The following is an 11,766-nucleotide window of genomic DNA, read 5'->3' on the forward strand; positions in this document are numbered from 1 at the left end:
TGAATCCTGTGAGCCTTGTTTGCACCGGGGGCGTTTGGGCACCGCCGAACAGCGTGCAGACCACACACAGCTTCCATTTGCTGTCGGCATCACGGAGTGTGAAATTCATTCCCATATGAGCCACATACACTGCCGAAGTTCCGTGTGTCTCCTTAAAAATATGGTTCGGTGGAGTGTAAGCTTTTGCCAGACTTGTAGCCAGGGGTACATCGCACTTGCAGCCGGTTACCTACAGCTCTGGGTTAGAATACAGCATGCCAAAACACCTTGCCCATGCTCTAACCAAACATAACTCATTTACAGTCTGACCGAAAGCCCACTGGGATTTGGGTCTGTTCCTTTGCTTTCTTTACCTCTCATAAATTATCGTGCCTGCTGACAAGGGGACGCATCTGCCGAGGGGACAATTCAGCAGGAAAGTGGGAGCTCGGCAGAGACTAATACTTAGAGAGCCTGTAAGTTTGGGAAGGGGGGGGGGTGGGGATATGGAATTTTCCACTGTGTTTTTTCACCAGGGAAGATTTCGTCGGTAGCATTGTTGCAGGTGAATTTTTTCAACAACTTTTCATGGTTCCCCTGTCTTTCTTGGAGGGCAGTCTCATTCCTTTCCATGTTTTTTGCCAATTTATTTGCATTTTTTTTCTTTCTTCTTTTTTCCTCTTTTTTTTCCATTCATAACTTGAGGGGTTTCCCAGTTTTGGAGTTTGCCAACGGAGCATTTATTTACCATATTTGTTTAGATATGGGCTTTTATAAGTTTGGAAGAGGCTTTCGAGGTGAGGATGGAAGTTTTAAGCTTTTTTATTGCATGAGGTTTTGAGGAAGTGTCTCGGGGTTTTGGGCATTATTTTTTTTACTTTTCTCTTCCCTTCCTCCCCCCACCAGCTCTTTGCGGGATTTAGTCATTTCGTGCAGTTTCTGCTTTTCATAGGTTGGGGTCACCTGCAGCCAACAGCAGCTGTTTGGTGTTCCCTGGTTGTGAGTCTGTGATTATAAAGGCTGAACCTGGAAGCCCCATTTTTTTTTTTTTTTTTTTTTTGCTGGGTATCACCTGTGGGGCATGTTGCTGCTGGTGAAGAGGGAGCCATATTCCATGAGCTCAGCACAGAGAGAATTTGGAGGTTTTCAGGGGAGAGAGGAAGGAGAGGGAAGGAGGGGAAGGGAAGAGGGATTGCTCTCCACGGGCAGGAGCGGTTGTGAGGTGTGGAGTTACTCGGGGGACTGGCTGGCTGTGTGCCTGAGGCTGGGATGGGAGGGCAGCACCGTGCTGGGTGGTGGTAAACAGGATGAAGGGAAACCATGTCACCACAGAGCCAGCTGAGCAGTAGGGCAGGGCAACCTAGAGAGATGCAGTCTGCATCTCTGAAAAGTTTTAAGGCCTGATTAGCCAAAGCCCTGAGCTTTGGTCAGGACATCGTGTTTACCATGCTTTGAGCAGCAGGTTAGACCATTTGAGGTACTTTGCAACCTGATTGACTGGGCTTTTTTCCTTCTTTGGCTTAAAGATATGATGTGCTTTGGACATGCGGGTCTTAAACTTGGTTGCGGTACTGTCTTCTGCTGCCTTGTATAATTTCAGGTTATGGAAAACTTTTCAATCACAATGCAAATTCCAGTCAAACCCTCCAGAGGATGTGCTTGGTGAAACCAATCCCAAATTTACAAAGTAGCTTGGGATTTCTACCACAGTCAGTCTTGTTGCTTGTCGGCTGTCAGAGACTGCTGGGAAGGAAGAGTGCTTGTGGGAGTGTTTGCCAGCTGAGTCACGTCCGTGCCAGGTTATTTACCAGCCAAGCCACGCTAGTAATTCCGGCGTACGTCAGTCTTAGTTGCCCTATTCACATGAGCAGTTCCCCCAGCTGTCTGGATGATAAGCAGTTTTTTGTGCATTGCTGTGACTGTACTGGCCTTCAGATGAGAGTGAGATACTTGTGATGTATCTTAACTGACTATTTAAATTTGCATGACTCTGGATTACACTTTCCTCAATTTCTCCACACTTAGAAAATAAAAGAATTTAAACTTGTACGATATAGCGAGCAGTATGCATGCCTTATTTCCTGTAATTAAAGAGATTATCCTTTTTTTTTCTTCCAGAGTTTGGGCAGTTGTGATAGAGGTGAAACGATGTTGTCTGGGACTGCAGTTTTCATTTCAAGCAGTGGGCAGTGAATACAATTACCTACCACGGACATGGAGTGTAATGTCTCTTCATCCAGAGATGAACAGATGATGCAGTTTCATACGGCCTTCGTGTTTTTGATGCCTTGGAAATCATATCACAGTTAACTGAGGCTATCACTGAATATACCCTCCTTGCATCAGCTTACTAGGAGGTAAAAGGTGGCATACTTCACAATGGTTTTGGAGAACCTTCACAGTTGCCACAAAGTAATAGTCAAAGGAAAAGATCTAGGGTACTGAACTGTAATCCTGATGTGGCAGTATTTTAGTAGTAATGTTGAATTCTTGTAATCTCTTGGCAGGGGGGAAAAAAAAAAGGCATTATAAAGTAAATGTTTTGTTCAACAAAGCTAAACAAGAAGCCAAATATGTCATGGTACCAAAGACGGCCCTCTCAGCATTCTTCTCCAGTGTTTTTGGAAAAGTAAGGCTGACCTTGTGCTTAAGGTTCGAAAACTGATCACAGAGGAAGACTTGATAATATGAAACCCACCACTATTTTCTATATGCTACCCACCAGGTATTGCATCACTTGATTTTCAGCTTTCCAGCTGTGATACGGTGACTTGGTTTCTGCTGTTGCTTTGCTGCCTGGGATGTTTAGAGAACAGTGCCCAGTGAGGCCTGATCTCTCAAGGCTTCTTTGTAGTGCTAGGGAATGGATACCTTTGCCTGTGGTGTTACACATATGTTTCCTTGGTGGTGTCCTGCGCAATTCCTGTGAGGATCTGTGCCTTCTGCAGAACTCCAGCTGTGATGGCTCTGGAGCATCACAGCACAAGCATCTCTTCTCATACAGATTCCAGTGAGCCCCTGCCCAACCCTCCCCCTGACAGAAGAGAAAGCAGGCTGGCTTGCAGTCACACAGCACAAGGGGAGGTTTGTGCTTATTGTGCCTATCTGTGTTTCTCCAGGCTACTTTGAGAAGTTCTCCTTCATCTCTGCATGGAAGCAGCTTTTTCTCTTCACTATAAGACCTCCATAGCAGAAGATTACTGTAATGAAGCACATTTGGAGTGGGAGGTGCTTCAGTCCATGCTGAGACTGTACAAATAAGATATGGTTTAATTCACTGGCGAACTCATTTCCTGAGTTGGAGACAATGATGAGTCAGTGTGAGTTCACCTGGGCAACTCACGGACACCTCACCTAGACTAAGCAAAAATGCCTTGCAGCACAGAGGAGCTATGGTTCATATGCCCCTTAGCAGTTCCCTGCCAGTACTGTGCTGTCCCATCTCCCTCTTCTCAGCAACATTTACTTATTGTTCTGTTGGTTTATTTATGTTTTCATGCCCCTGACCTCACAAGAACCATCAGAAGCAGCTGCACCTCGGGCAGCGGGTCAGAGTGATCATGGGCTTGGAAAGGTACTTGGTGTGTCCAGAGCAAGAGAAATGGGAGATGCTGGGGCAAGAGCAGACAGGTTTCAGTTGAACAGGGTTCATTTGGACCAGTTCACTGCTCTGCAATTAGAATCGTCCCCTTGCTTTTTCCCACTGTGCCCTTAGAAATACAGTGTGCATGGGAACTCATTACCAGTTAGATGCATGCCAGCAATGTTTCTCCCTTCCAGGAATGCGTTGCAGTCTCTGCACATGTATTCAGCATCTTCCTTGTTATGTTCCTAGCACTCAAGCACTGGCTAGGACTGAAAACATGTTCAAAGATGGCCAGTTCTCCAGAGTTTGGCTAGGAGAGGTGAATCACGTGCACTTGTGTGTATGCAGAATGGTCTGAAGTGTGGCTTATGTCATCATCTTACTGAACTTGACTTGTCCTAGATAGTAAACATCCACTGTGAGTTAGTCTTTCCGGGTGATAGAGAAGATGGACAGACAGTTCACCTGCATGGGTTGAATTATTTCTGCAGACGGTAGTGCCTCAGATGCAGAGCTTCTTTTCAGACATCAGCAAGAGAGATGTCTGTGTTCAGTGGGATGATTGCCACCTGTAGAAGTCATACAGCTTGCCATTGGTCCAGACAGACACAAATTCAGACTTTGTGTCCTGTTGCAGTGTTCTTGACTGTGAAATTGTTCCACTGCAGTGCCGAGGAGCCCAGCTGCACCAGGAGGGGCTCAGCCATGGCAATAGTTATTCCCTGTTTACTGTGTACAGCACTTTTCATCTCAGTAGGTTTGAAGTTGTTCTGCACACACCAAGTGGAAGGCTGGCCGTAGACAGGACTTGCAAGGAAAGCACAGCTATGCTGAGCTTGAACTGTGGCAACTGCTTGTCAGCACTGCATGTCCTTATCTGCAATAAGGAAGGAATAACCCCCATAAATCACATCTTATAAATCAAACCCTACCGATCCCTATTCTCATGAGCCACGTCGCAGGAACCTCGATGAACAGCCATGAAAGACACAGCTGAGTCATCAGCAGGGAGTCATCATCTTGCTACTTACAGCATGGAAAATTATTTGTATGCCCTGACAAGAACAGCAGCCTTCTTCTGTCCTTGTTTTCAACTGGCTGAGCAAACAGTACTCTCTTTTCCAGACAGGGCAAGTGACAGTAATGACAAATGTGACTCTGGATGTCCATGTTATGAGCAACTTTTAGTAAGGAAGCTGAATGGGGCTGCTCTTGTACTACAGGTTGTCACACAAATTGACAGGAGCATGGACCTGAGAGATCTGAGTCATCTGGAGATTGCCAGGCAGGGTAGGCATATATGTGCAGGGCTGTGTGAGCACAGCTGTAAAACTAGTTCCTTATAGCTCAGGCAGCAAACCTTGCTTGTTAATATTATCTTTTCCAGTTTCACTGATACCAGAATCTTCCAGTGTGGTCATTAGGGAAAAAAAGAGTGTGTGTGCGCACATGTGTAGGTGCTGGATCCCAGCAGCAGAAAGGAACTGAGTCAGTACCTCATCCCAAGCTAGCCTTCATTTTTAACTTGAAATCTGCATAAAAATAATGGTAAATTTCTCTGGGGCCTTGTCTTATGCTTTTTTCCACTGTCCTACCACCTTACAGAAACATACCATCTCTTTGCTGTTGTACATCAAGAGAAAGCCCCATGACTTTATGTAAAATTTTCAGTGTGTGAAGCAGGCAGTCTCAAATCTATCTCTGACTCTTGTTCTTAGAGTTTCCAGGTTTCCTTGAATAAGATAAGTTTTTAAAAATATAAAATCCAGCTTCTCACCTTTTGTGCTGTGGGAATTGAGAGCATTCAGCATCTTGCAGGAAGTGTTTCATGTCTTGCAGGATGAAACACTTAGTTACTAAATGTAGCTCATCAATGCAGAATGCCGTGATATAATTTAGAAGCTCATTAGAGATCATAATCATAGTGACAGATGTTGGTGAGAAGTAGAAACCAACGAAAACCAGAATAAGCAGCTATTTGTCACAATGATGTTAGTTAAAACAAGATTTGGGCACAAAATTTTCTGAAATATCTAAGGATTTTGATTGATTTGAAGTTTTTATCTATGTTTCTTAGTATATAAATCACTTGGAAAATAAAACTGAAACACTCCAATATTTGAAGGGACTTTTCAAGAAATTAGTCTTGCTTGTAGCAGGCATAAGTCATGTCTACTAAAACATGTTAAAGTTGAGCACACCTCTCTCAAGTTATTCATAACATAGTAACTTTGTGCATTTAATGCAGTGGGGTTGGGACTTTTGCTGTGAGGTGGAAGAGCTGTGCCCGTGTAAGGGAGAAATTAGATAACTTGATTGCATGCTTAACCTGAGCATAGATAGGTAGGTGACGCACACTGTTAATAGCAGAAGTATTAATGACTGCCAAAATGATGTTACTTTGGCCAGTTAACGGAGTAAGTGTGAAATCATTAAAAAACAGATTTGGAGATGTACACACTTCCTTTGTGTTACCCACTTCTTTTTGGTTGCATCATCGAGATTGAGACAGATTTTGCAGTGACGCATCATTGCCCATGCAGGATTTGGCTCTTGGTTGGTGACTACAACAATTGCGTTCCTGGCGGGGACTTGGGGTGTGGACTTGTACTTTGAAGTGGGGTATGTCACATACATTTTGAGGAAGAAGGAAGGGCAGCAGTATTGCAGTGTAAACAGCTACATGGAAGTCTCAAAACCCCACCATGAAGACCTTCAGTCCATCGTCAGGCTGTGCACAGTGGTGGTTGTGACTGAGCAAACCGAGTAAACGCATCAGCTTTTCACCAAGGATCTCACTCCTCTGCCAAGTCACCTCTGTGAGTTTCTCCCAAACGGCCACTGAACTGATCTACTTTTCCTTGAGCTGTTGAGCATCCGAAGAAGAAGGCTGGTCCCACCACGTCCCCGCACCCCGCTCCCTCAGCACCTCTGCCGGCTGCTGCTGCCGCTTGGCTTGCGGGCGGTCTCCGATGGAAATCCAGCTGATCCTGCGCATGTGAAGAGTGACTCAGATCTGAAAGCCAAGATGAGAGGCTTGCGTGCGAGCGGCTGCTTGGGGACAGGGCAGTCCTCTGTAGGAAGGCTCTCTGGGTGACAGAGCTGGGAGCGCTTTGGCTCTCAGTGGCGGGTATGAGCCCTGATCTTTGCTCTCAGGTGCTCCCCGTGCCATGCAATTTGGGAGTGCAGAGATGTAGAATGGCCTGGGGCTGTTGGCCATCCTTGGGAAGTAAAGCTGTAGAGTTTCAAATAATGGAAGTGGGTTAACAAAATCATTATTAGACTGTCCCGGCATGTGGGCTTGCTGGGATGTGAAGTCACCTGATCAAAACATTGCCCAATAACAAAAATTTCCTAGCAGAAAATGAGCTTTTTGTTGCTGCAGTGCTGTTCTTCTGAGGTTTTCCATCTGCTTTACAAACAATATCTGACTGAGCCTAGCAACGCCTCTGTGAGAACAGCATCTCTAGTGACAGTTTCCAGCTGTCTAGCAGACGAGAGCACCCAGGTGCCATGATAAACCAGGGAGTGAATAATAACCATTCCCATTTTATGGAGGGACGGATGCTGTTGCGAGATGGAAGGGGACCGCCTAGTCAGACTGTTTCACTGCTGAACGTCCCTATGTAAGCACTAAAGATGTGAGCAGGGAGGGTGATATAAGATCATATAAGCAAATATAAGAGAATAAATCCAAATAGTTCAATTAACTTCACCTTTGGAAACGTGGGCTAAGCAATTTAGGTGAGTTGCTGCTAGAGGTCTTTAAGCTTCTATGTTTTGAAAAGTTAGCACAGCCTCATAAACAGGACAGTCCACCAGGACCAGGCTCGGGGTTCAGTGTGCCCATTTCCAGGTCTGCAACCTCGTGCCAGGTGTCCTGGCTCTTGGTGGCCCTGCCTTGTCCCTCTGGGAGGGCAGGAGGGATTGTGATGTGCCATGGGGGGCTGAATGCAGTCAGAGCCTTGAGCTGGTACTGTGGCACAGATGATCTCCATAAACTGTGATGACATTAATCTAATGTATGCGTTCTCCTACAAATGTGAATACCAACAAATACAAATTCTATGCAAATAAGGCGTTCGCACAGTATGTGCAAATGGTTGAACATCTGAGGACTCAAATATTATATCAGAAGTTTCTCACATACATGCCTGTTCCAAAATTTGCTGTTATAGAGCCCTTCTGTGTTCCCATGGGAACTTTCAGGTAAGGGAGAGAGATGTGCCAGCTGCTCCCCTTCAGCTAAAAGGAGCACCTGAAGCAGGAACCATGTCCTCCTTGCTGGATTCCTCCTCTTTCCCCAAGCCCACAGACTCTTGCAGACACGTGGCTGCTCAGAAAGACTTGCACCAGCCTCTGTGGCACCCCTGAGTGGGCAGAAAGGTGGATGTTAAGCATTCCTCAGAAAAGGAAGCGGTACCCTCTGCCAACTGGCAAAGAGCAAGTGCTGGCACTAGCTGCAGAAGAGAAATTATTCATTCATTCTGCAGGAGCACATATTGGGAATCCCTCTCCCAGTCCTTACAAGGCTCTCGCAGCTGTGCTTGCTGCAGCCCGGGTGCCCAAAGGGGTTTGGGTGTCTAAGTGCCCCAAACATGTAGGAAAACTTGTTCTGACAGCGCCTCTGTGAGGTAAGAAAGTTTGCCTTTCTTTACAAAAGGAGCAGGAAGCAGAGGAAAGCTGAGTGGTTTGCTGGAGACAGTAGGAAGGAAAGGAGGGGGTGAATTTAGTTACCCTGTGCTCCCATCCAGCACCATGGGGAATTTAATTTGCAACAGGAAAAGAAAAAGGTAGAAACAAGTGTGAAGCATGCAAGAACTCTATGTGTAAAAATAGGATGCAAAGTCCACTTTTCTCTTTATTTAGTGACCAGTGAAAGCTCAGGGATCTGAGAGGGTTTCAAAACTGAGATGGATCTTGTACAACAAAAGTATGCTGGATACTGCAGGGTTCATAGGAACATCCTAGGAATAACAAGGGAAAAAAAATAACCCAGTAGTTCATACAGGTAGCAATGCACCAGATGGAAGGACCAGGAGTGTAGAGATGAGGACCTTTATGAAAATTGTTGGTAGAAGAGATGCAAGGATGTGGTTTTTGTAAAAACAGAATTGTTCAGGTAGCTCTTCCCATTTAAAACCACTGCAGCTATGCAACTGAAGGTGGTGATTTAGGAGAGGAAGTCTGTTGAGGGCGTTATATCCCATGTAAGGACTCTTCTTTAAAAACAGGCCAGCTTTTGTGGTGGTGATAGGAAGACAGATACGAGCTCCTAATTGCCCTCTGGAAGTGTCTGTCTTGGCATCGGCTGTGGGGTGTTCACCTGGCTCAAGAAATAAGGTGCCTATGGAGAAAAGGAGTACCTGTCATGTTCTTTATTAGAGGTGGTTTGGAGTTTCTCTGCTGATCTTGAGCTCATAGATGTGATAAGGCAAACAGTGCAGATGTGCCAGCTTTCCCCTCACTCTCCCCTCCGTGCCCTCAACTCTTCAGATGGTTTCAAGTGAGGACGCTTTCTGCTGACTTTGGTGTTTAAAGAAAAATACTGGTCTGTTGTCTGATAGGCGGCAGCAGCAAGCTCTGTGGGATGAGATCACATTTACTCTTAACATAAGCAAGCAACTGCTACATGTTTAGCCCCCCGTAATGAAAAATAAACCCTCTGCCAGTGGGTTAAGAGTTAGGGCCAGCAACCCATGGTATGTTGATAAATCTTCATTCTTAGCCCATTAAATCACCAGCGTGCTCATTCAAGAGGGATTCACAAGAGGTAATACAAGACTGACCTTTGCTCTGCCATAAATGCCAGTGTACATGAACCAGTTCAATCAATGTGCTCTTTTTTTTTGGCTCCCTTCCCTTTGTGTAGTTTGTCCTACCATGTGGCTACGTGATTAGTGCAACGTCTTATCAGGCAGCAGCACGGTGCGAGCCGCTTGGCTTTTCTTGTTACTCCCTTTTGTGCGGCAGCTTGGCATGCCCCCGGATCGCAGCACAGCCCCTTGTGCCTATTCAGATGATTTTCTTAGGGTTGTCCCTTGCTTTAGCTTTTTGACTGTGTTGGAGTGTTGGTTTTTTTTCCTCTCCTTGCAGACTTCTTATCTTTCAAAATATTCTGTGATTGCTGCATCGTTGGTTTTTACTGCAGTAAGGGAAAAACGTGGCTTTTTTGATAGCCAGATTGTATGTTTGTTTGTTCTTTTATTTTTGGCTTCTTAGGAGCTTTTTGCCACTTTTCACTTTCTAATTGTCTCTTTTTCTAATCCAGGCACTACTTATGCTCAAAGCCAACATTTCTTATGGCAACTTTTTATCACCTGCTGGCTACAACAGAATAGAAAAAAAAACAAATTCTGTCTTAAAGATCTGTGTAAGTAGGAAAACATAAAAGCTAATTTTAAGGTTTTCTTTTGTGATAGAATAGAAAAATAAGTGAGTATTTAGAGGTGAAAGACCTGGCTGCTCACAACGCTCTAGCTTAAGTTTTATAATGAAGTATTTCTTATAACTTTGGAGAAGGAAAGCGGGATCTTGGTTAACGTTGCAAGGTGGGGGGGGGGGCAGAAAAATGGAATCACTTGGGCACCCAGAATATTTTCTGCTCAGGATCCTGTAGTGGGGACTTGAGAGGAGATTTTGGGTAATGAGCAGGTCCGTTATGTGCGTAGGAAGAAAGTTAAACATTGACTGCGGGCGTGAAACCCCAGTGAGGGAGGTTGTGCTTGCAGAAATGGGATGCTATAGTTCACAACTGGCAAAGAAAGGAAAGCAGTCCTTGATCTCCTGGGAGAAAGGCATCCGTGTGTCCCGATAATGTTGTCACGTCTGGAGATGGCTGACGTTTTTCAGAACTTGTAGTGCGACAGTATTTTGCTGAAAAGGTGTGCAGGGGAGTCACGGTTTTGTTGTTTGGTTTTAACAACGTAAACAACAAAAGCATTGAGTGAAAAGGCAAGTGTTTCTCAGAGGCACTGCAATTTTTTTTTCCCCTCCTCGAATTCCCCAGGCAGCTTGAGGTTTGCCTGGTTCGCTGGTGTTGCCCAGAGCTGCAGGGGTACTGAGGGCTGGCTCTGACAGTGATTTACAACAGCCTTGCTTCAGACGAGGCAGGAGTGAGCCACAGAACAACTTGCTAACATGTTTGATCACTCCCATAATTTCAGTCTCCGTGTACACTGATAAACCGAAAGACAGAGGCAATCGTGGCGACAGGGAATTTTAAAATGTTTGTTGTGAATGGTGAAGCTGAATGCTAAACAGCAACATTTTGAAATACTTCATCGTAGCAAAATCTCAGGCGAAGATGACAGGCTCTCTGCCGAGGCGAGGACCACCGCGGAGCAGCGCTGCCCGCGCTGGTTGTCAGGAATCAGGTGCCGGTTCCCGTTCCGCTGCCCGCGCTGGCTCTGGGAGGAGTGGTCCTGCCTGCACCCGGTGGGCTCCGACCCACCTCTACCGACGCACGCCTGCTGCACGTGAGCGCTGGGACGGACTCCGGGCAAGTTAAGCTCGCCCAAACCGAGCTGGAGAGCGTGCATTTCTGGGCATTGCCCTGATGCCTGTGCTCTGACTTCTCAGGCTGCTGCACAAAAGATGCCGGTGTCGGGGCTGCCGGCCCTTCTGGGGAGAAACCCATGGCCGTGGAGCATCTCCTTTGTTCCTGGGCTGGTGTGACGAAGCCCCAGCTCGCCGGGACCGATCCCAGCCCAGGTCAGAATTTGGCAGCTGTCATCTACCTTTGACCACGTGTCTAAAATCATCTGTTTCCTTAACAACTATTGTTTCCTAGAGCGTATTCCCAAAGGGTTTGTCAGCCTACTCGCTTTGCATTAGCCCATGAGCGAGGCCAACCAACCAGTTTTCCCTGGGAGGTTTTTCCTGGCTGAACAGACTTCACTCTGCACAACGGTTCTTGTTAAATGCGGTCTCCCTTCTTGCTTTCATTCCACTAGTTATAACGGGCATTCTCGGACTGCTGAAATAATGTCTGTCTTTGTTCTGATGCGAGACCCTTGTGCAGATACACAATCCCCCTCAAAAAAGTGCATCCTTTAAAACAGAAAAAATGCCTTTTCTAAATTGCAATTTGGATTGATTTTGATAGAAATGATGGAGGAATCGTAGAGAGAAGAAAAAAAAAATCTTTTAAAACGAGAACTGAAGCAAATATAGTTTAGGAGTATACTAGTTACAGAATG

Source organism: Tyto alba, unplaced genomic scaffold, assembly GCF_018691265.1.
Source record: "Tyto alba isolate M040663 unplaced genomic scaffold, T.alba_DEE_v4.0 Super-Scaffold_23, whole genome shotgun sequence".
NCBI classification, from domain to species: Eukaryota; Metazoa; Chordata; class Aves; order Strigiformes; family Tytonidae; genus Tyto; species Tyto alba.